Source organism: Rattus norvegicus, chromosome 16 (genome assembly GCF_021556685.1).
Source record: "Rattus norvegicus strain SHRSP/BbbUtx chromosome 16, alternate assembly SHRSP_T2T, whole genome shotgun sequence".
NCBI lineage: Eukaryota > Metazoa > Chordata > Mammalia > Rodentia > Muridae > Rattus > Rattus norvegicus.
Genome location: NC_141549.1, coordinates 64,439,424 through 64,461,767, shown reverse-complemented (window position 1 = coordinate 64,461,767; position 22,344 = coordinate 64,439,424). Strand labels below are relative to the sequence as shown.

The following is a 22,344-nucleotide window of genomic DNA, read 5'->3' as shown; positions in this document are numbered from 1 at the left end:
ACAAGTCTTTTTCACACTCAGGGAGAGATGGCTACACAGAGCTCTACATAAGGGGCAGCATTTGGGGCCCGTGGTAGAGTTCTATCTACCTGCCAAATGAAGTAAACACATGTTTAGCAACTTGAGATCTCTGTGAAGTAAATATCACCAAATAAACCCAGCCGCTCCAAGCAAGAAGAAAGCTCAGAGTATGATAATCAAATATCAAGGGTGCAACTCGAAATGTAACGTCATACAGAGCTCTCAGGTATAGATTTGTGAGGTAGATCTGTCTGGAGCAATATTTGGTCTGGGGTAGATTACTTCCCACTACTGAGTAATGCGTTCTGGGGATATTTTTTCTACTATGAGATTTTTGACTTTTTTCCAGATAGGCTAGTTGGGAGTGGAGATAGCCTTCCCTGAGGAGCAATGGCTAACCTAATCATCTCAGCGTTTCCCCTCTAGCATTGTGCAGTATCTTCACATGCATGAAGACACAGCTGATGCAAGGGGACCCTTCACATCTCCAAGGTCCTGTCTGTGCACCTCTCTTCTCTGGGTCTCTTTTCTCGAAACTGTAGCTGCCTGGTCTTTTGGACTCTCCGTTTTCTTGCCCTAGGAAGTCAACCATTGTCTGCTTGGGTTTCCCTTCCAGGGCGAGGGCTAGTCTCATCTCGTTTGCTGCTCATCTCTGTTTGTGTTTTCTGTCTGTGTGTGTGCATGTCAGGCAAAGGTAAAAATCTGTTCTTGGTGCTCTTTCCTGGGCAGATGCAATTCTTCAAGCAACAGCTCTTTTGCACGCATTTAAAATGATCCCTCAGTCTCTGACTGACAGGCAAATGAGGTACTGGGAGGCCGAAGATGGAAGCCCATGGCTAGCCTGTCTCTGTTCATGATGTGGACCCCGTGGGAGGGCACACAGCCCTCATTTCTTACAGAGGGGTTCTAATAGCATCTTTCCAGCATAGAGCATTGCTCGGGGATAATTACATTATAAGCACTGATGGGAATTATAATGGCAATTATGCCAATTTCTCTATTTACTGCCCAGGGTTGCTAGCACTTGAGCAATTAGAATTTATTAAGTGTAGCTACTTACCCATAAGTCTGCTTTAGAAACACCACCTCATACAGTATTTACCTTTTAAAAATGTCCAAGGAAGGCATATGTTTTTATAAGAAGGCTCTTTTGTCTTTATTTTTCTGCGACAGAACAAGAAAGGGAAATATGTCTTGTGTCTATTTTTTTTTTTTTTGGTTCTTTTTTTTTTTTTTTTTTTTTCCGGAGCTGGGGACCGAACCCAGGGCCTTGCGCTTCCTAGGTAAGCGCTCTACCACTGAGCTAAATCCCCAGCCCCGTCTTGTGTCTATTTTGACCCATCTACCAGATAGCCAGGCCTCTGTGGAGCTCCTGAGGAAAGATGTTAGAGAATGTTTTCTGAGGAACTGCCTCAGAGCTCCGATACAAACAGCTCGTATGGTGCACGGCAGCAAATAAGAGAGTTGGTCACACGAGAAGACAGTGAATGCAATCAGGACAGGAACTCAGACATATGCAAGACCTCTTCATTATACGCTCCAAATCATAGCTTTATAATGTGGAGAGCTGATCCTCCGAATGGATGCAGAACTAAATGAGGCAGACTCAGATGTTTACGTTATTGTCACCGGTAAAATGAAACGTGAAACACTACTGACTCGTCCCGAGTCCTTATATTTCTCTGACCCCAGTCTCCCTCAGTGGGGTGACTCCATTGAAACTCCTTTTACACATGGATCTGACTATATTTTAGAAAGCTTTGTACTGAAGCAGGCTTCCATATGGCCTTTCCAAAGTCTGTCATGTTAGCTATCTCTTCCCATACTCCTCCTCTCCCCTACCTTCCACCCTCTGTACTGTTTAACCCTTCCTGTCCTGTGTTCTATCCTCCTCCTATAACATTCCCACCACAGTCCCTTACTGCTTTCTACATGTCTATGAGCCAAGAGGTTTGAACACATATCTGAAGAAAAGCTAGCACACACACATAAGGGAGAATTCGTGATTTTTTTTTTGTCTTCCTGGACCTGGTTTCCTCACTCAGGGGCAACTGATTCCAGGTCCTTTTAGTTACATAAAATTCAAATTCTTTTATTTTTTTCCAGATGAGCAGAAGTCCACTGTGTATCTGCACCGCATTTTCATTACCTGTTCACCGTCGGTAGACATTGGTGCTGTTTTTGTACTTCTGGCTGCTAGGAAGAGAGCAGCAATGAGCACAGATGAAAAGGTATTTCTGTGGTAGGATGTAGAGTTCCTTGGGTGTGTGCTCGGCAGACGGAGAGCTCAATCATAGAGCATATCTACTTCTAGCCTTTTGAGGACTCTTCCCGCCGATTCTCACAGTGGTACCACCCCAACCAGCAGTGAGTACAGGGTCCTCTTTCCCCACAACTTATTATACTTGATGCTTCGTATATGCACAGTATGTCAAAATAATACAAAATGCACCTAGTAAATGCATACATTTAACGACAAATATGTCTAAAAGTCTCGCGTGCCATACTAGTGGTTTGGTTTTAGAGTCCCATACAAAATGCATGTACAATGGAGTCTAGGAGTGAAACAGGCTGAATTATTATTATTATTATTATTATTATTATTATTATTATTATTACTTTTCCACTTGTGATCCCCACTTTCATCTGAGAACATTAAGTGTCTAAAGTAGATAAGCAAAACAAGCATTTACTGAGATACTAATTTTTACCACTCATTAGTGAAGAAAACAAAGTTTCAGGCTAATGAGACAGATGCATGTGCCTGTTTTTACACAAAGAATTAAATTTTGGCTGAGTCTTTGATGCTGCAGGGTGCACAGCATTTTCGATATTTTTCAGAGTTGACATATTTCAGTTTTACAATCATCTATGCTGGCGACACTGCTCTGCGCAGACACACAGGACAAATGGCAGAAGTATATTTATAGCCATTTGAGAAATTGATGGAAATTATGTCCAAAACTCAAGCCAAGGACTTTTTATGAAGGTCAGGTAAGCCCCTTAAAAAGTAATTTTTAAAGTCAAGCATTCTAACGGAATGCAATCCCAAAATGTACTAACGTGATACCCATATACTAAAGAATGACGGTAAGAAATATTAAATGTCTCCGTTTTCTGTGGTTAAACCACTGTGTTTCTGTAAAGGCAGAGAGAAATACTAGATAATGCACAGTAAAGACACTTCCCTCCATCACATACAGTACCCTAGAATCTGAGCTGCAGGATTCAGGCAGCATTGGTTAACACCGGCTTCTAACGTAAAGTGAGCGGTCGTGCGTCAGAATACAGGCTGCAGAGAAGCTGTGTGAGGAACTCTGGTGAGCCCGGCCAGAAACACACGAGACTCATTACATGCTTGAGTTCCGGTTTTCAGTTTTCGTGCAGCCGGAAGCCTTTTACTGTTGCTGGAACGTTCCCGATGCTTAGTCACGTGATTTCACAGGGGCTCGTGCCTCACAGTTTCAGAAGCTGCGTGGTGTACCGTGCATAAGTTTGCACAACTGTACTCTGATAGTCACATGATGGGATCAGCCGACGTTGTAATTAATAAGGTGTATCCCACCCGTAAGTGAGGAGTCTCAAACTCCCGCTAGGAGTTTTCAACACCGGAGCCAATCGGGTGATGCCAGCATGGAGACATTGATGATAAGTACCATAAACTAAAGTTTAAGGCTCCAGAGACAATAATTCTCAAAAAAAAAAAAAAAAAAAAACAAAAACAAAAAACAACCAAACCAAACCAAACCAAACCAAACAAAAAAAACAGCCTGAGTCCTTACCCCCTCCGCATTACTCTCTTGGGTACCATTTCCAGTAGTGCTGTAAACATCCATACACTCTGGTCTTGAGCTTTCTTCTGTGTCCCCACTTCTGTACTCCATAGTCCTCACATCTCCATAGATTTGCAGTGGCTATGTGCATATCTTTATACCATATCACACAGGGGCAATTTTGCAAACCAACACAGATATTTACAAATACTAGGCATTGTTTGAGCTGGCGGTAGAAAGAATATATAGGGCCAGTAATTAATTTTTTATTTCAGTCCGTCTCATTCAAAGGTACAAAATAGTATGACAGTCTCAACAGGGGTTCTCTGTGTAGCCCTGGCTGTCCTGGGAGGACACTCACTCTATCAGCCAGCCCGGCCTCAAACTCAGGGATCTGCCTGTCTCTGCCTATCAAGCTCTGGGATTAAAGGAGTGTGTCACCACCACCCAGATCAGCATTTACCTTTTTAAAGGAGAGTTTTCCAGTAGTGAGGGGTGCCCTCTTGGCCTGTCTCCCCTCCTTGTTTGACATACTGTCTTTCATTTGTGTTAGCATTTCTTCTAGGCTCCACCCCACAGTTACCTGGCAACCGCCAGGTATGCCTGACTCACTCTAAAAGGGGTTGTTTGCCCCCTCCTCACTCTCTTGCTCTCTTCCCCTCTTCCCTCTCTGTCCCTTCTCTCCCCATTCCCCTCCTCCTCTCTCCATGTGCTCATGGCTGGCCTCTACTCCTCTACTCTCTTTCTCTGTCTCTACTACCCCCTCAACTCCCCTCCCCAAACCCTAAATAAACTATCCCATATTATATCCCTCATGTGGCTGGTACCTCAGGGGCAAAGGATGCTTAGCATAGACCCGCAGAGGCACCCCCTTCCCCTGCACCATACCGAGCCTCTACCAAACACATCCCTGACTTTCCTTTTTCTTTTTATAAAACACAACAATTTGTGACTGTAGATTTTTACCTTTACTTAAATTTTAGTTTGTCCACATCCCCTGGCCCTGAGGTAAGTTTTCTTGGAACAGTAGCTCTTAGAGAAAGCAACTGATCTTCTAAACACAACTCTCAAAGTTGAGATTTGCAAAAAGCTTTAGCTTCCAGTTCTAGAATTGGAGAGAAAGGACCAGCAAGTTGTCATTTATTCCTTCCCCCCACCCCCTTTATAAACTTAGTAGCCAAAACAGACTACTCCAAAGAACCGCCACAGGGGACACACAAGCAGCCCACATCAGGCTACTCCTCATGGGGACATTCTGAGAAAACTAGGCTGCCATCTGACCATGTATCTTTGGAAACAGACAGTATAGGTCAAGATTCCTACAAAGTGGACAGCCCTGCTGGGGCAGTTGTGGAGGTGTGGAGAACATTGCTCTTCTCTTTAGATCGGCACCTAATTTAGAAGTCAGGATGCTCTGACACCTCTGTAGGTCTGGGAGGCTGTCTTGGCTGAAGATGCTGGAACACTGAACAAGCTTTTGCCTGAGCACACACCGAGGGAACAATTCCTGACATCATGAATGTGACCCTGCTCTCCTTGTACTGGAAAAAAAAAATAAGAAAAGAAAGGGAGAAGACTTGAATCCTGGCCAGTTAATAATGCAGCCCACTGGTTTGTGTCACACTGAATCTAAGGTAGACGTCTGCTCCCAAAAATGATCTATGCCAGCAGGAAGCGCATGCCCTTCTCCCGCCATGCATTTGTCTTTTAAGGCTCAGCTACCTTGAAGTCACCTCTTTAAACCAGTGGCAACAATACCTCAAATTAGTCTCCATTCACAAATTATCTCCCATGGAAGCAGCTTCCCCGGGAAAACATTCAGCCTATTTAACTGGAGAGGAGCCGTTGCCAAGACGTTAGCTTGGAGGAGCACAGTAATTAAATGGTGATAATATTTAGGACCTTGCAGGTATAACAAAGGAACCTTTCTTTGTCTTGGGTGGGGACATCTTGCCTGTGTCTGGGAAAGGAGACAAGTATGGGGCGGGGGGGGGGGGGTAGGCGGAAAGGAGCTCTTGTGGGGGTGTGAGAAAGAGGAAGAGAAGACAGGAGGAGGCAATTTCTGGGGGTGAAACTCGAGGCAAGACTGATGCCACCAGGAGGGACAGAGACTTAATGTTGATAGTCATCAGAGATGGCCCTGAGGCGTTTCATCCAGAGACATTAGAATAGGTGAGATGGAACAAAGCCTCCAGTCCTTGTTAAATGGTTCATTGTCTGTGGAGGAATGGGAGGGAGAGGCGGAGGCTTATGGAAAGAAAAGGAATGCAAAGCAGCCACAGGTCACAGAGTATTTGAGCGAGCCTTACACTGTACAGACTGGAGACAATAGGCTGGAAGAACCTTCAGCTGTAGCCCCCTTTCACGGTCTTGTCTTGCTGCGAAGAAAGGCCTGCAAAGATTGAAATCTAAGGCCTATTAACCAGACTTTCCTCCTTCGGGCCATGTGACTCTCTAAACAATCAATCATCCATCTAGAAAAGAAGGCTGTTCCCTTGTCCGCCAGCCTGCCCTCCGCCTGCATAGCCCCATGTGTACCAAGAAAGAGGTGCCCACCATGTGGGCCTACCGGTGTGTCCAGCAGTCTCGTCTGCCGCTGTGTGCATCGGGCTCAAAAGCTAGGTTGGTACGGAGATCGAAGTTATGCATACATCCTCCAACTCTCATAAATAATGACATCTGGTGCCACTTCCTTCCGCTCAAGCCATTTCAGGTTCGGCCGAACAAGAGGGATAAGCAGAATTGTGCAGCTTCCAGCTCAGAGCCAGGATTCCAAGCATGTGGGAAGAGCCTGCGTGCTTCCGCCATTACTGCCTGAACTGGAAGAATGCCACGGAGGCCCTAGTCCCTCATCAACCTCTCCACACTCTGCTAGAATTGAACTCCGGCTAAGAGAGTTTGAACCTCGGCAGGTCTCTGTGGAGTCAAATCGAGACTCTCCGCGTGGGAGATAGGGGCATACAGAGAGCAAGAGGGAAGCAGCGAGGGAGGAGAGTACAGCATTTTCTCCTACCCAAGAAGAACACATTTGACATGGCTAGCTTGCACATCTAACACTATCTGCTTTTGAAGAGGGGGGAACCCGTGAAGGAAGGGAAGTAGGAGAGAGCCTTCCCAGGGCTCTTGTTTTTTTTTATTTTGTTTTTAATTTTGAAGTCAAGACATATTTCATTATAGAGAACTTAAGAGAGCACACAAGGATCTTACGGAGGAATTTAATCCTAATAACTTAAAATTAAAAGATCAAAAGCATCAGCCTTTTGGAGAATTTTAGCATTTACTTGTAATTAAACATCCCGCTTTCGCCTCTTCGCAGTCCTTTGGAGGGCATTTTCCAAGGGCATTGCAACATCTGCGGAATCATGTCCTTTAAAAAAAAGCGGCTGACTCACACTTTGCAGCAGGGATAATCTGTAAGCTATTTGAACATTTCCTAACCCCAGGAATATGGATTTTTCCCCACCCTATGTACAAGAAAGGCTTCAGTGCTTGCAATGGTTTGCCTATTGTGTGTGTGGGACCGCATGAGATTCTGAAAGGGTAGTCATAGGAGCAGAGCTGCTAAATTCATTCTCATTGTGCTTCTAAAACCCAGCAGGCAGAGTATCACACTGGGCAGGCTAGCACTGTGCAGTGGGTGGGTATCTTAGTGTGTGTTTGCAGTATCACACATCTATAGTTTTGTGGTGTCTCTATGTTTGTCTGTGTAGCGTGTGTGCGTGCATGCGTGTGTGTGTGTGTGTGTGTGTGTGTAGGGTGTCTCTGTGTTTGTGTATAGTATCTATGTATTTATGTTGCCTATGTATGTTTGTAGTGTTTGTGTGTCCCTGTGTAACACCTCTGTGTGTGTTGTCTGTATTTGTGTGTATGGTGTCATATGGAGAAGGCACTAGCTATGAGTCCCTTGCAATTGGATAGTGCCCCAATCAAATATATCTCATAAAAAAAAACATTGTGTGATTGAGGAAGACATCTGAAGCCAACCTCGACTTACATATTCATGCATATATGTACACATACACATGAATGTGCACATATACATGTACACACAAGAAGAGGCAGTCTTATACACACAGAGAACTCCATATAAAGACAGGTTTCATACTCACTTGAACCAAATGACTTCTGGAGACCTCTGGGTAACAGGCCTGGTTAAGGCCCTTCTATGATGCCTTCAGAGGAAGCAGGACTCTGTCAAGACCTTGACCCCAGACTTTAGGCCTCCAGAATTGTGAGAGAATAAATTTCTGTGGTTTATGAAGTTATGTGAAAGAACAAATAAACATTAACTCTGGAAATAGGTAAATTGCCTATTCACTTTGAAGCTCATAGCCAGAGGTCTGGAAAAACCTTTGGGTTTACCTACGAGGAGCTGCTTAGAGGTGGTTGAATGGTACATGGTGCTGACTTCCACTGTAGTATTGAAATTGCCAAATTTTAAATTTTTATTTAATATTTATTTATTTACATGTCTATCAAAACTCCTTTCCTCACCTCCCAGTCTTTTAATGTCCCTTCCCCCCATACTCGCTCCTCCTCCTCAGAAAAGGGGAGGCCTCCCATGGATGTTGACCCACCTAGGCATGTCAAGTTGCAGTAGGACTAGGCACACCTTCTCCTTTTGAGGATAGACAAGGCAGCCCAGTTAGGGGAACGGGATATAAAAGCAGTAAACAGAGTCAGAGACAGCCCCTGCTCCTGCTGTTAGGAGTCCCACTTGCATGAATGTTACACTTGTGCAGAGGGCTTAGGTCTGTCCCATGCATGCTCTTGGTGGGTGGTTCAGTCTCTGTGGGCTCCATGGGCCCAGGTTAGTTGATTCTGTCAGTTTTCTTTGGTGTCCTTGACCCCTGTGACCCCCTCCATTCTTCCTCCCTCTCTTCCACAGGCCTCCTCAAGTTCCACCTAATGTTTGGCTGTGGGTCTCTGTATCTCTTTCCATTGGCTGCTGGGTAAAGCCTCTTAGATGACAGGTATGCTAGGCTCCTGTCTACAAGTTTAGGAGAGTATCATTAGGGGTGTCATGAGTGGGTGCTCTCTCACGGGAGGGCTCTCAAGCTGGGCCAGTCGTTGGTGACCATTTTCCCAATTTCTGCTTTACCTTTGCCCTTGCATATGTTGTAACCAGGACAAATTGTGAGTAGAAGGTTTTGTGGCTGAGTTGCTGTCCCAGTTACTCCATTGGAAGTCTTGCCTGGTTACGGGAGATGGTCACTTCAAGTTCCATATCCCCCAACCCTAGGAGTCTTAGCTAGGGTCACCCTCATAGGTTCCTGAGAGCGTCCCATGTTTCTAGCTCGACCCGGAGATGTCCCCAACCCCACTGATTCCAGTTCTCTCTCCCTCTGTCCTCCCCACACTCATCCTTCCCATTCCCCTCCCCACCCAGCCCCCTTCATCCATCCACCCCATGTTGAAATTACCACTATTAAAACCTACTGACAGGGAATGGTGCAGACACTAACCTACATCTTTTATTTTCATGACATGAAATGCCAACGTATGCTTTGAAAACCACTATGTTCACAAGTTCTTATGTAAATATCTAGAACATAATGCCAAAGGTAAGCTTCCAAGACTCCACAAACAATGCAGGGTACAAAAGACAGACATGCCACCGAAGCTCTTCAGCAAGCTTTACTCTGCTGAAGGGTTCAGTCTTAGGTAAAGTGGCTTAGTAGTTCTGGATCTCATCCAAGTGATGACAAGATATACTTCATGCCAAGATTCTACCAGAAGCATATATGTAAGAGGCATCACATAATGGCATTGGAAAATTGGGTCATCATGTAGGAAAATGCAGCCTCAGTGTGCCCACTGCCATCCTCACATTCAAGTGGAGAAAGGGTTGGGCGTTGGATGGCCCAGAAGAGAGGGATTTCTCACTTTGGGAGGAGAACTGTCATAGTTACTGCTCTATTGCTGTGAAGAGACACCATGGCCAAGGCAACTCTTAGAAAAGAAAGGATTTAATTGGGAGCTGACTTACAGTTTCAGAGGTTTAGTCCATTATCATCATAGCAGGGAACATGGCAGCACACATGGTGCTAGAGTAGCAGGCAGAGGGGGGGAGGGAGAGAGAGAGAGAGGGAGGGGGAGGGAGGGAGAGAGGGGGAGGGAGAGGGAGGGAGAGGGAGAGGGAGGGAGGGAGGGAGAGGGAGAGGGAGAGGAGACAACACCTCCCAATCCTTCTCAAATAATGCCACTCCTGATAACTAACCGTTCACGTACATGAACCTATGGGGTTGGGGGGAAGGGTGCTATTCTTATTCAGAGAACCAGAAAGACTGGGAAAAAGAACCAGAAATCCCACTCTTCTGGGCCATCTAACGCCCATCCCTTTCTCCACTTGAATGTGAGGATGGCAGTGGGCATCCCTCTCTTTATATTGCTCACGTCACGTGTATTTTATTATTTGAAGAGAGAATCCATGGTCTCTGTTATGGAGTTCTGTGACTAGTCCATCTTTCCTCTCTGGAGATGGTAGCCTTTTAAAGAAAGGGAATATGAAGAGCTAAGACAGAACGGTATGAGGAAAAGGACTCAGGGAACCTCAACAGAAGTGCAAATACTAATCCTCAACCCTTGCATTCATCAAACAGATCAATCAAATCAAAATGCCTGGGTAGGGCTATAGCTTAGTGATGGGGTCCTTGCATGTGCATGGGTCCTGGTTTTATTTCTCACTACCCAGACTGAAAACAGTTCTCACCTCTGAGTCTTTAAATACCACACCATTTCCTTGCTTCCAGCTGATGGCTTTTCGGGGTCTCCTTCATATCCAGGGTTTATGAGTTTGGAGGGAGAAGGGAGACATTGGTTTTGCCTGTATCTTGTGGGGGGTGAGGGAAGTTTCACTGGAGTGTCATTTGGGGAGGAGGGGGTATCAGGTGTAGTGGCATCACTTCATGGAACTTTCTCCACCTCACTGGATCCAGCATCCACTGAACGAACACCCGTTAAAAGCTAAAGCGGGGACTGACACCAGAGTGGAACTGTAAGGGAATCAGACCAGCACCACCTCACCCTATCCTCTTCCCCCAGGAAGATGTGGGAGGAACAACCTGAACACAAAGGGTTGTGTGCACATCTGGGAGTTGGAAGCATGTTGGCTAGAGGTGGGGTGGAAGGAAGGTGAGGCAGCTGTGACTCACTCTGAAAGAACTGGGGTGTTGGAGCTTGTACATTGTCAAGGACTAGAAAAGGAACTTAGATGACCTTAGATTTAGCAAATGGGAACATTGATTTCCTTTATGAAATTCAGCCAAATGCATTTAATTTCTACTTCAACATTGCCAGCAAGTATTTTTCAGTTCTCTCTCTCTCTCTCTCTCTCTCTCTCTCTCTCTCTCTCTCTCTCTCTCTCTCTCTCTGTATATATATATATATATATATATATATATGTATATATATATACACATATATATATGTGTGTGTGTGACTTTAATTGGTTAATTTCACAGAAGGAGAAATAACATATAACTAACATATCACTCCCCTTTGGCATTTCTCTGCTGTCCCTTTAAAAAAATCTTCATCCAGTTATAATGTCTTAATTCAGCAAGGTACCCAACTGTTAATTATATTGCTCATAAACATGTCTTCCTTTCCTTTTCAGAGTCCTCCTTGTAGAACCGGCCTATTGTCCCGTGTTTATAGCACAACCGTATGCATATGATCCCCTCTCTGGCAGTCTGCCTCTAGGCTTACCTGTCCGCCCACCATTCAGCCAAGCCCAGTGCTGCCATCGTCAGCAGCAGAAAGTTGGAAGAACTAACTGGGTAACAACACAAAAGGAAAGCAGACTCTTTGTTGGCTCTCCTGACTGCGTTGTATCATAATTATCGTTTTATGCAGCCTCGGAATTATTTTTTATTCCCCTCAGGCGACGGTGCAGAAAGCAAATGCTTCTTTCATTTTTACATGCTTCAGTGTTAATACATGTACAGACCCTGTGAGCTGACAATTATTAGCAAATAAAGAATAGTTTATTATCTAACTTAGTTATTGTGATCATATTTTATATCACAACAGGGCAGTTTCACGGCCCCTCTTCCAAGGAGGCTGTAGACAAAACGCATCCCGGTAGTTTGAGAGATGGGATGCAGTGAGAGTCCCTGGCTGGCTGCCATTTTCCCTCTCCTGCTCCCATCCACCCCCACCCTAATGAATATTCAGCCTGCATCCTTCCACCAGGAGCCTGAATAGGATGCTTCCTGTTTTTCTTACTGAAGATTGACTGTTGTCCTGGGGGAAAGGGATTGTTTATAAAGATTTGCAGCTGGGAATTCCTGTTTGTTTTTATTTTTTGAAATTATGAGCCTGGTCCTGGAGACAACATATATTTCATAGTTCCCAATAACGTCTTGTGTCGTTTGGACAGGTCGGTTACTGCTGTCTGCGCCTCCTATGTCATTGTGAGCGATTCAAAGGCAGACACTGGGTCTTATTAATTCCTTTCTTTAGGGTGCCTACCACAATGCTCAGATCAAAACAGAAGCTAAGTCAGATTTGCTAGATGAATAGGCATGCCTAACTCTTCTAGAAAGAGGCAGTCTTAATCATCCATCCATAGGCTAAGAAAAGGGTAGAGGGAGATAAACTCATCTGTGTGTATGTGGGGGGTGGGGTGGGGTGGGTTCTTTTCCTTTTGGCAAAGCTTTGAATACACTGACTATTTCAGGGGTTCGTTTTTGTTTGTTTGTTTTTCTTCCAACAGTAGGTTCTTCCACACTTCAACTGGTGTTTCTTCCAGGTGTGCTTGGTCATGGTAACTCCGAGGATACTGGCTGCATGGCTTGTTGTGCGGCTGGGACGTCATTAGTAGATGTTAGCTATACCCTTCTTAGTTGTTACCGGGACTTCATAGAAAGTTGTCAACCCAGTGATGTCTTTATCATTTTATAGAATTTATGGGTGAAAGCAACCCCCCCCTCGCCCCGGAGCTGAGGACCGAGCCGCTTGCTAGGCAAGCGCTCTACCACTGAGCTAAATCCCTAACCCCTAAAAGCAAGTTTGAAAGTGTTGGTATTCTGTCTAAGCTCCACCCCCACAGCTACCTGGCAACAGCCAGGTATGTTCCACCCCATAGTTGCCTGACACTATAAAAGGGGCTGCTTGCCACCTCCTCTTCCTCTTCCTCCCCTCTTGCTCTCTCTTTGTTCTCTTCTCTTCCCTGTTCTTCCCCTCTTCCCTGTTCCTTCTCTCTACCCCTCTCCGTTTATGTGCTCATGGCCCGCCTTTCCTCTCCTCTCCTCTCATCAAACCTCTCCACATGGAACCATGTTGGCTTGGTGTGTTCTATCTGCAGGCTGTGATTGAAACCCCAACCTTGGGCTTAACAGAAAGTATGATTTCACTGAAGTCATTCATACGCAAGTGAGCACGGGCTATTTAAGACACGTAGTCTTTTAGTAGATGATTTAGACTTCTTGGGGGACAAATGTCTGGAGACCTTTCAGAGCAGAAAGATCCTGGGGTTGGCTGAACTGTTGTGGATGGTGTTTGCTCTTGTCCGAGAGGAGATAGAAACACCTTGGCATTTCCTTAGCAGTTGGATTTTTGGTCTTTTTGGTTTTTTTTTCCTTAGGTTTCAAATGTATATTATAAACATGAATCCATAAACTAAGCCCATGAATAGATACAATTAATTAGCATTTACCGAAACACTTCAGTGGCTTCCTGCTGCCCAAGGAATGAACCCCCAGGTTTTCTCTGCCTTCAACTCCTCCCTCTCTCAAGCACTGACCTCCAGTTATAAAGAACTAACAGGTTTTTAGCTTCCCAGAATTCTCTCCCCCTCTGGCCTCCAGCTACATAGGTCCTTCCACAAACTCTTCTCCGTGCCCATCACCCCTCCCAACTCTTGACCCTCTTCTGTATACAGAAATTGTACGGTCCTCTCCAGGCAACAGCTTCCTGATTCCTACCCCTGTTGGGCACCTTGCTGTTGCCAAGAAACTGAGATCTCTCAGCACAGACATTTTCAGAATAACTGCAGCTTTTCTGGTGACTTTAGATATAATTCGGAAAAGTCTGAGTTTGGGGCCGTCCGTCTCGGCACTCATCTGTGTCTTTCTGTTTAAACATGTGAACTGATACACAGAAGGAGATGATCTCAGAAGGAGATGCCAAAGCAGTGTGGGAGGGGATACCAGAATAAGCTTGTCCAACTTCTTGACGCGCAGCTCAGTCTATTTTTGTTAAACTACCTTAGCCACCCAAAGAAAAAGGACACCACACTGCCACCTCAGCCTTTTTCTTTTTTTCTGGATATTTTAACATGGCTCTTAGTAGACTGACCACACCAGATTCCCTTATGAGAAATTACTAGAAAATTGCATGACCTTTGTGATTCTAATACAAACTCTCTTTCACGTAGTATAGCTTCAGCACTAGGCAGAGGTTGGGAAGCCTTTTGGACAAAATAAACTGGCTTATGACAGTGTGGTTTTAATCCTGTTAGATGTTTAGTCTGTTTACTAATGTCTGAAGCAGTAGAGCATCAGAATAGCTGCAGAAGACCATGCCACCATTAATGTGAAAATAACCCTCAGAAGTCCAGTGTTCCCATCTATCCAGTGGGAAGTGGCGACATCAGCAGCTTCCTCATTGGGTGGCTGGGAAGAGGTAGATTGGAGTCAGTATTTTTGTGTAGCCGTCACCAGATGTCAGACAGAAACAGCTCACAGAGAGGAACTATTTACTCTGGCTCACAGTTTTAGGGGGCTTTTGGCTACTCTGGCTGGTGCCATTGGTTTGGGGCCCAGAGTGTCGCAGAACACCTAGGCAGCAGGAACGTGTGGAACTGAGCCCTTTAACCCATGGCAGCTGGGAAACCCAGAAAGACCGGTTTTCAGAAGGGGATAGAGAAAGATTTATCCTCCAAGAACATCATTCCAGGGCCCCACTTCCTCCAACTTGGAGTCATCCCCTCCCTGTTGTCACCTTCCAATAATGCTATCCTTGTACAAATCCATTCATTCCATTGTCTGTGTGAATCCAAAGGACTCATCTATTCATTAGGTCCAATTAGGTCCAAGTACTGTCTCTAGACACACCCTCACAGACACACCCTCACAGACACACCCTCACAGACACACCTTCACAGACACACCCTTACAAACACACCCTTACAGACACACCCTCACAGACACACCTTCACAGACACACCCTCACAGACACACCTAGAACTCTATTTTCCCAATCTAGGCATTTATCTTACCTCCAAGTTGATAAGCAAGACTCACCACTCCGAGGTGTCAAGTTAAGTTATGCATGGGTGTGGTTAGTGTTAAAAAGGCCTTAAGGTAAAAGCTCAGTCAAGGTTAGCTATAATTTTATTGCATGCACCAGACTCTTTTGCATGGGTCAGATTAACCTCTAGTGGGTACCTCAAAAGCAACAGCAGTTACAAGACAGTCAATTTCACTACTTTCCCTTCCTGTTTGCTAGAAAGGTAGATCAGGCTTCAAAAGTGCAATCCATAGCTCCTTAATGGTAGAGGTATGGCTTCTTGGAATTCTGAAGCACAGTGGGGGGTAACTGAGTAAGGATCAGACTCGCTTGCCCCCACCTTCTTCTCCACTATGGTTTCTTCTGTGTGTTCCTCATGGTGATTGGGATGGCTGTTTCCCCTGACCCTGCAGGCTGTGAACTTGCATCCTTAAGTCCTCATGCCTGAGTATATTGTCCATTCCAAGAATGTTTTGCTGGGAGGGGCATGCGGATGTCAAATAGCTGTTTCCAAAGAGGTCAGATGAAAATGAACTAATTTGGAGACTAGAGAGATGGTTCAGTGGTTAAGAACACTGAGTGTTCTTCCAGAGGTCCTGGGTTCAATTCCCAGCAACCACATAGTGGCTCACAATCATGTGTAATGAGATCTAATGCCCTCTTCTGGTGTGTCTGAAGACAGCTACAGTGTACTTATATAGTATAAATAAATCTTTAAAAAGAAAGAAAGAAAGGAAGAAAGAAAGGAAGAAAGAAAGAAAATGAACTAATTCTAAATCTTAAATTTTCTTTTCTTTTGCTTTTATGACCATGGTGAAAGTAGGAGATGAGATGGACCACATTTTTCTTCCTAATAATCAAGTTAATCAATGGACAGAGCCAGGACTTTACGTTGCTGCACAGCTCCTGTTAAGGGTTCGTTGAGTCCTTGATGTCATTGTTTCCCCATGGGTTGAGGCTTAGCAAACTTGAGTCTATCAAGTGGTATCGTTTGGGTCTTAGTGCTCAAAGCTATGGTGGACAAACTTCTGTTGAATCTTCTGCATATAAAAGAACTAGAGAAGCTTCCATAGACACACAGCTTCATTATCCTCCACTTCTTCAAGAATATGGACAAAACACAAATAAGTCAACACTCTTGGTTTCTGTGTGTTTGGGGGAATCCACTGGAGACTGAATGCAGGATCTCACCTATATTGAGATTTACACTGTAAATGAGCTATGACATCAATCACAACTTTATCATATTTTTTTTTGCCAGTTGCCTACTAAAAACATCTTTTGGTTCCAAGTGGGAAGCATGTTGAAGTCTTCTCAGCCCCCCCAGCTTACAGTCTCCATACCCTGGCTACCATCTCAGTCCCTTGGCATTCATTTCATCTAATGTCCCTGAGAGCCATGCTATGAGAGAGGAAAAATCTGGGTTCTTTGGCGCTCGAGAGATGGCTCAATGGTTAAGAGCAGAGGACCCAAACTTGGCAGGATACCAGGACCTATCTTGAGTTGCTAATAACTTCCTATAACTCCATCTCCAGGGGCATCGACTTCCTCTGGTCTCCCATGGGCAACTGCTATCACATACAGAGCATGCCCTGAACTTCGTGTTCTTTGAAGTTCCTGAGCTCAGTCAGTACTCAACTGTCCCCAGGAGGAGTTCATAGAAAGAATCAGGAGTGATGTGGGGTGCTAGGAAGCTCTACTGCTCTTTTCTTATTAGTTATATAAGTCTCCTTTTCAAATACGGGTCATTGTAGGATGATGTCATTATGCAGGTGAAGACAGGTAAAAGATACAACGAGGCCTGTCATTGGACGGGAAGGAAGGATGGGCAGGAGAAAAGTTTTAGAGAGGAGGAGGAGGCTGGAGGAGAAAAAGAGCAGCGGAGAGAACATGGAGGCCCATTTACATTTACAAGGTTATGAATATTCTTAGGGGATGGATGTGTACAGGATTTTGTATGTCTAGATGAGCAAATTATGTCTTATCAATTGGATCAGAGGTTATTGTGTTGTGTGTTCTTTCACGTGGCCATTTAATTGAGTTCAAGAGAGTGTGTGGTGACTGGACACACTGGACCGCTGTGGAATTGGGATGCGTATGTCTGGCATGGTGGCAACCTGCCTTGGAAACTAGATGGGTGGAGAGATTGTTTCCAGGCTCAGAGAGTAGCCATCGGCAGTGTGATATGGGATGAAGTAAAGCAGGTAAGATGCTTTGCTAACTGAGATGAAATTATCTGACAGATCCATGAAGCTCCATGGTGCCGGATCTAGTGCGGGATAAAAGAAGCCTTTTTTTAACATACCGCGACAGGTCATTGTCAGACTATTTATTGTTACAACAAATTCGGAAGCAGGATGTTCTGTTTCACAAACCTATAAAAGACACAATTAATTTGTTCCTAGCCCAAGGTATATTTGCAACATATACATGCTTAACCGAGTTAATGAATTTTGATAACTTGAGGAGAATTTTAAAATATTTAAATATAAGGTTTGAGCTGACTTGCAACTAAATCACTTCTTAGGTTTTTTATTTTTAACCTATTGTAGTATGACTGTTTGCTGGAGGGTATCCAACGAGTAATGAGAAAAGTGAACATGAATGGGGCGTTCCCAATTAGCCGTCAATAAAATGAGAAGTCAAAGATTTTTCTGCCTTGCGGGGATGGAATGGTGGTTACCGGAAATAGTCCAGACACACAGCTTTGACAAGTACCTGGAACACCAATGGGTCTGAGAAAAGACGAGGCCATATCATCACCCTCAATAACAAAGCGGCATGAGGTGGCAATGCATGGGAGAGATATGTTAACAGCCTCTGCTCTCACGTTTCTTTTCTCCCAAGGTCCTGATGGGGTCTCATCACTCTCTCCAGTTCCTTCCTTCAAGGCAGTCACCGGGCTCTGGCGCTTTCGGAGAGATCTGTGAGCAAGAGCTAAAAGTCAAAGTTTCTGTTGCTACCAAAGCTGCTTTTCTGGGGCGATTTCTAAAACAGTCCTATTTTGTGATCACATAAGGGCACTCATCAACATTTAGAGGACTGTTAGGACTCAAGCAAAGGCTTAAGAAACACCTAGTGCTGGGTTCGTGGACACAGTATGGGGATAGTGGGTATGGGCTGAATCCAGCTCCTCAGAACCCATGTAAAAGCTAGATGCAGTAGCATGCACATCTGTAACACCAGAGGCTCACCCAACAGCTTGCCTGCTTCCCTCGGCTTCCACAGATGCCCTCCCCATCTCAAACAAGACGTGAAGGAGAAGCCTGACTCCTACCAGCTGTCCTCTGACCTGCACATCTGTGCGTAGACATGTGCACTCCCTGTTCCCATCACAAACAAACAAAAAGAAAAGAGAAACACACTGTTGGCAAACCGGGCGTCATGTGAAAATATAAGTGAGTAAATACATATTAGGAAATGGAAAGTGTCTAGATGTTTCATTCTGGAACTGGGGGACCACTTGTTTCCTGGGCAATGGTTACTAAGGCAGAGTTCAGTCCTAAATAAGTTCCCAGATCCACCTTCCTTCCCTTTATCCCCTGAGACGGGGGACAAGGGCTTTACTTTCAGCTCTTCACTCCCCAAAGCATGAGCTTTCCTCGTGACTCCCATGCCACAGATATCTTCTAGCACCTATAAGGCCTTAGCACCCGTACTCCTTGCTGTGGCATAAACATGGTTTGTTCCGAGCAAAACTCGAGTCAAAATTCAAACCCCCAAAATAAGATACAAGACCAAGGCCTACAGTTTGACAAGTGACCAGTCCAAACACAAAAATTTCAACCCACCCAATAAAAGTCAAATAAATAAATAAATAAAATGCAAATTTAGAATAGAATCCCTAGTTCAGTTATGGAGCACAGACAGACGGAGCATACGCAAAGCACTTTGGGGGGCTCCCACGTGGACGGGCTAAAAAATAAGTGTCCTAAAACTAAAGAATGTATTTTAACTAACTTTTCTTAACATTTCAAAGGCTGCTAGGGAAATCCATGGCAGGAGACTTTATGAAGAAGCTTCCCAAATATTTTGAAGCTTTTAAAAGGAGAATTAAAAGTAGTATAGTCTTTGTTGGGGGAAGAGGTACTGTATTTTTGACACCCAGACAGAGAAGTGATTCACTGGACTGTGACCCTCAGTGTCACAGCAAGCCCACAGGGCCCAGCTATATTCCTCCATGGATAAACATGATCAACTGACCGCGCCCCTCGCTAAGGTTACAGTTCCACGTAGGCGGTACCCACCGCAGCCATTGTCTCCTATGACCGAGGCATCTTGAAACCACTTTCTCCTTGTGATGTTCCAGAGTGAGCTGCTGTGACTCCCATCCCCCCTCTATCCCCTCACCCCACCCCTACCCCACTCCCTGATGCTGACCCTACCTATTGCCACAAAGACACAAGTCAAAGCCAACCTACCTGTCTGACAATCCCAAGGCCTGGGCACTCCTCTTCAGCCCCATCCCCACCCCTGTTGCTCCTCTGTCTCCTCTTCAGCCTCACCCCTACCCTCCAACCCCCGTTGTTCCTCTATCTCCCACCTTCTATTAGTTCTTTCCGTTGTTTCTCTAGGAGCGCCTTTTGCTGTGGGAAGTTGGTCCTACAGCCGCTGTCTCAGTTGGGTTTTCTCCTGGGATGTCTGCTGTTCATCTTTTCTCTCTCATTTACTGTAGAAATGAACTTCATGCCTTGCAGGGGCTGCTTCCAAACATGCTGGGTATTTTGCCCTGAAAGAGCTGTGTTTGAAGGAAGGCAATTTGATTGGCGTAGCTAGAGGTGAAAACTCGGCTCCTTTGGTGTAGCTCCCCCATTCTTAGAAATGTTCTTTCTAGAGCTGCTTATGAACTGATTTTTTTTTTTTAACCCTGGAGTTGGAAGGCATTGCTCAAGCATTCCAGAAAGAGTTTTTCACCACCCTGTCTATGCAGCTCTCTCTCTAGAGCTGCCTATTGTCCTCCTGTAGCTATGGAGGATGGGAGCTTCTATATGCCTGCTTGGCTTCCTCCACAATACTGCTATCTTTACTCTTGATTTTTAGACTGTCTTGAAGCATTCATTTATTACACAAGGGTATGGTGAGGCTGGAGGGCCATGTCTGTACCTCTTAGCAGAGGGCCTGCCACACTGGTGTTCATGGATGGTGATTGGTGGAGGGGGAGTGAGCCCTAGCGTCAGCACCTACCGTTTATCTGACAGCATCTGGGTAGCAGAGACTTTCTCCGTTTCCCTGGTTAGCAGTCAGTAAGACTGGGTCCTTTTCTGGTAACCGGGAGGTGGAGGAGCACTCTTACCCTATCAGTCCTGAGCAACTCAACCTCATGGCTGTCTAGACTTCTTCAGTTAGGAGTCCTGAAGCCCTGTTGCAGTTCTTGGTGAGAAACACACTCCTGTTCTTTAAGGTTCATGGCTCTTGGGATTCCATCTCCCGAATGTAGCCTCCTGGAACCAGAGCTTTGCACCTTGCAGATCCTACCCTATAATGGTCAGGGCCACTTCTTGACTGCCTGAGTTCTCTGGCTTGCTCAATACTTCCACTTCTCTGCCATTGCCCCAGGTTTGTCCCGCCTGGGGCGTCTGTTCTTTGCTGTTAACAGTTTGGACCCAGGTAAATTCACTGGAGCTACACAATCTCCCTAGCTACACAGCAGGGTGCAGGGAGCAGGGAGGAAAGATGGTGGTCCAACGGACTAGGGCTGAGTCTCAGGCTTGGGGGTAATTTATGATTTCTTGCTGTTGGGAATGGTGGCATTGATGAAAATTGGCATTGCACAGGCAAGTGCCTGGTGCAGCATGGCTGTGATGTAGCAGTTGTCGTGGGTTAAAACCTCCACGGGAGAAAGCGAAAGTAAGGCTGAGGGTAAGCAGAGCAAGGTCTCTGGGGGAGTTTGGAGGTCTAGGTGCCTGCAGTTTTCCCTTCCATCAACTCCATTTCCTTTCTCCACTAAGCCCTGACCAATTAACGCTGACTTCTGCATATCCCTAGAGCACACTTGGTACAACCAAATGGGTCCTATTGACATCGTGATGCAAATGGCCAGGGGATAAGAATAACTTTAAAGTAGAACGCAGCCTCAGGGTTTTCAGTGAAGAGTCCCTACCGAGTTAGTTCTTGCGCACTTAACTTTTCTAAGCATGGGGGTGGGGGTGGTGTTCGGCGTACATGAAGTCAAGGCTATGAATTTCATGGAGTTGATGTTTTAATGAAGGGAGTGGGAGAAAAATATACGAGCCAAAGTGAGTTTGGAGAGTCCCTGTCAGATGCACAAGAGTGTGCACTTCCTCCTTGCTGCTGTGTACAACTCTGGGGGCAGGAGGAGTCCTTTCTGTGCATAGCTGCTGGAAGCCATCAAGGCTGGAAGTTCAGATCTGGCGAGGCGGTGAGCCGGCAAGCTTTTTAAGTCACTAGGTAGAATGCTTAGGAAATTAGCAAGGCTCTATTCTCATTAATGGATGGTGAATCATTTTCTTCATTATCATGCATGCAAATAACTGATTGATGGATTGTTCCCATAGTAGGTCTGGTATAAAAGTCACCTGACTAAGTTTCTCCTGCTCACCGCACGATGTCACGAGCCGCCTCAGAATTCTGCCAGGAAGAAGACAGTCAGCAGGTACAGGCCCTCGACCTTCAGAATCATGATTGATGGATAAACATCTTCTCTTTACAACTCACCTGTCTTGATATATTACATCATTGGCAACAGAAAATGGACTAAGATAGCATTTATTTGATGAAGATCAAGCTTCCTTTGTTTCTTTCATAATAAATGCTATTTGATATTTGTATTTATATGACTGTGCTTAAAATATTGCCTTGCATGGATGCTTTACAATAGATTAAATAAGTTATAAAGTAAATAAAGTAAATTTCAGGACATAACATTCACCTTTACACAAATTAGGTCCGCAATGGAGGGTAATCATGCCTACAGTTTCATAGATAAGAAGTTCGTGATGTTTTTCAAATAGTGTCTCATATTATTCTTAGTAGAAAATTCTAACCTTATGTACTGCATGTGTGTGGTCTTTTTGGCTTTGTTCTGCTTTTTGATTTTGTTTGTTTGGTTGTTTTGGTTTGTTTTGAGGAAGGGTATGGCTGTGTAACCTGGGCTTGCTTCAAATTTGGGATCCTCCCTGCCTCAGTTTCTCAATTTGGGGTTAGAGTTAAGTGTCACCACGCCTGCCCTAGAGCAAAGTTTTTAAGGTTATAAAACAGGGTCAGTGAAGTGGTTCGGCTGGCAAAGGCCCTTACTACAGGCCTCACAGCCTGAGTGTTGTGTCCAGGACCCATGTGGTAGAGGAAGAGAAATAAC

General features: G+C 45.0%; 1 protein-coding gene and 1 long non-coding RNA gene across 5 annotated transcripts; one reads left to right on the top strand and one right to left on the bottom strand.

The window, feature by feature from the left end:
* Positions 1-21,838, top strand: LOC102552468 (uncharacterized). 5 transcript variants are annotated; one of them, XR_015639956.1, is made up of 4 exons: positions 13-247; positions 2,128-2,252; positions 18,258-18,427; positions 21,545-21,823. It is a non-coding gene; the product is annotated as an uncharacterized LOC102552468 (long non-coding RNA). The 5 variants fall into 5 exon arrangements; XR_015639954.1 differs by having other exon boundaries at positions 17,877-18,427; positions 21,545-21,820; XR_015639952.1 differs by lacking the exon at positions 18,258-18,427 and having other exon boundaries at positions 1-247; positions 21,545-21,838.
* Erich1 (glutamate-rich 1) overlaps positions 1-22,344 on the bottom strand; it is a gene marked incomplete at its 5' end in the record, with an annotated part of 52,793,804 nt that overhangs the window by 19,202,596 nt on the left and 33,568,864 nt on the right.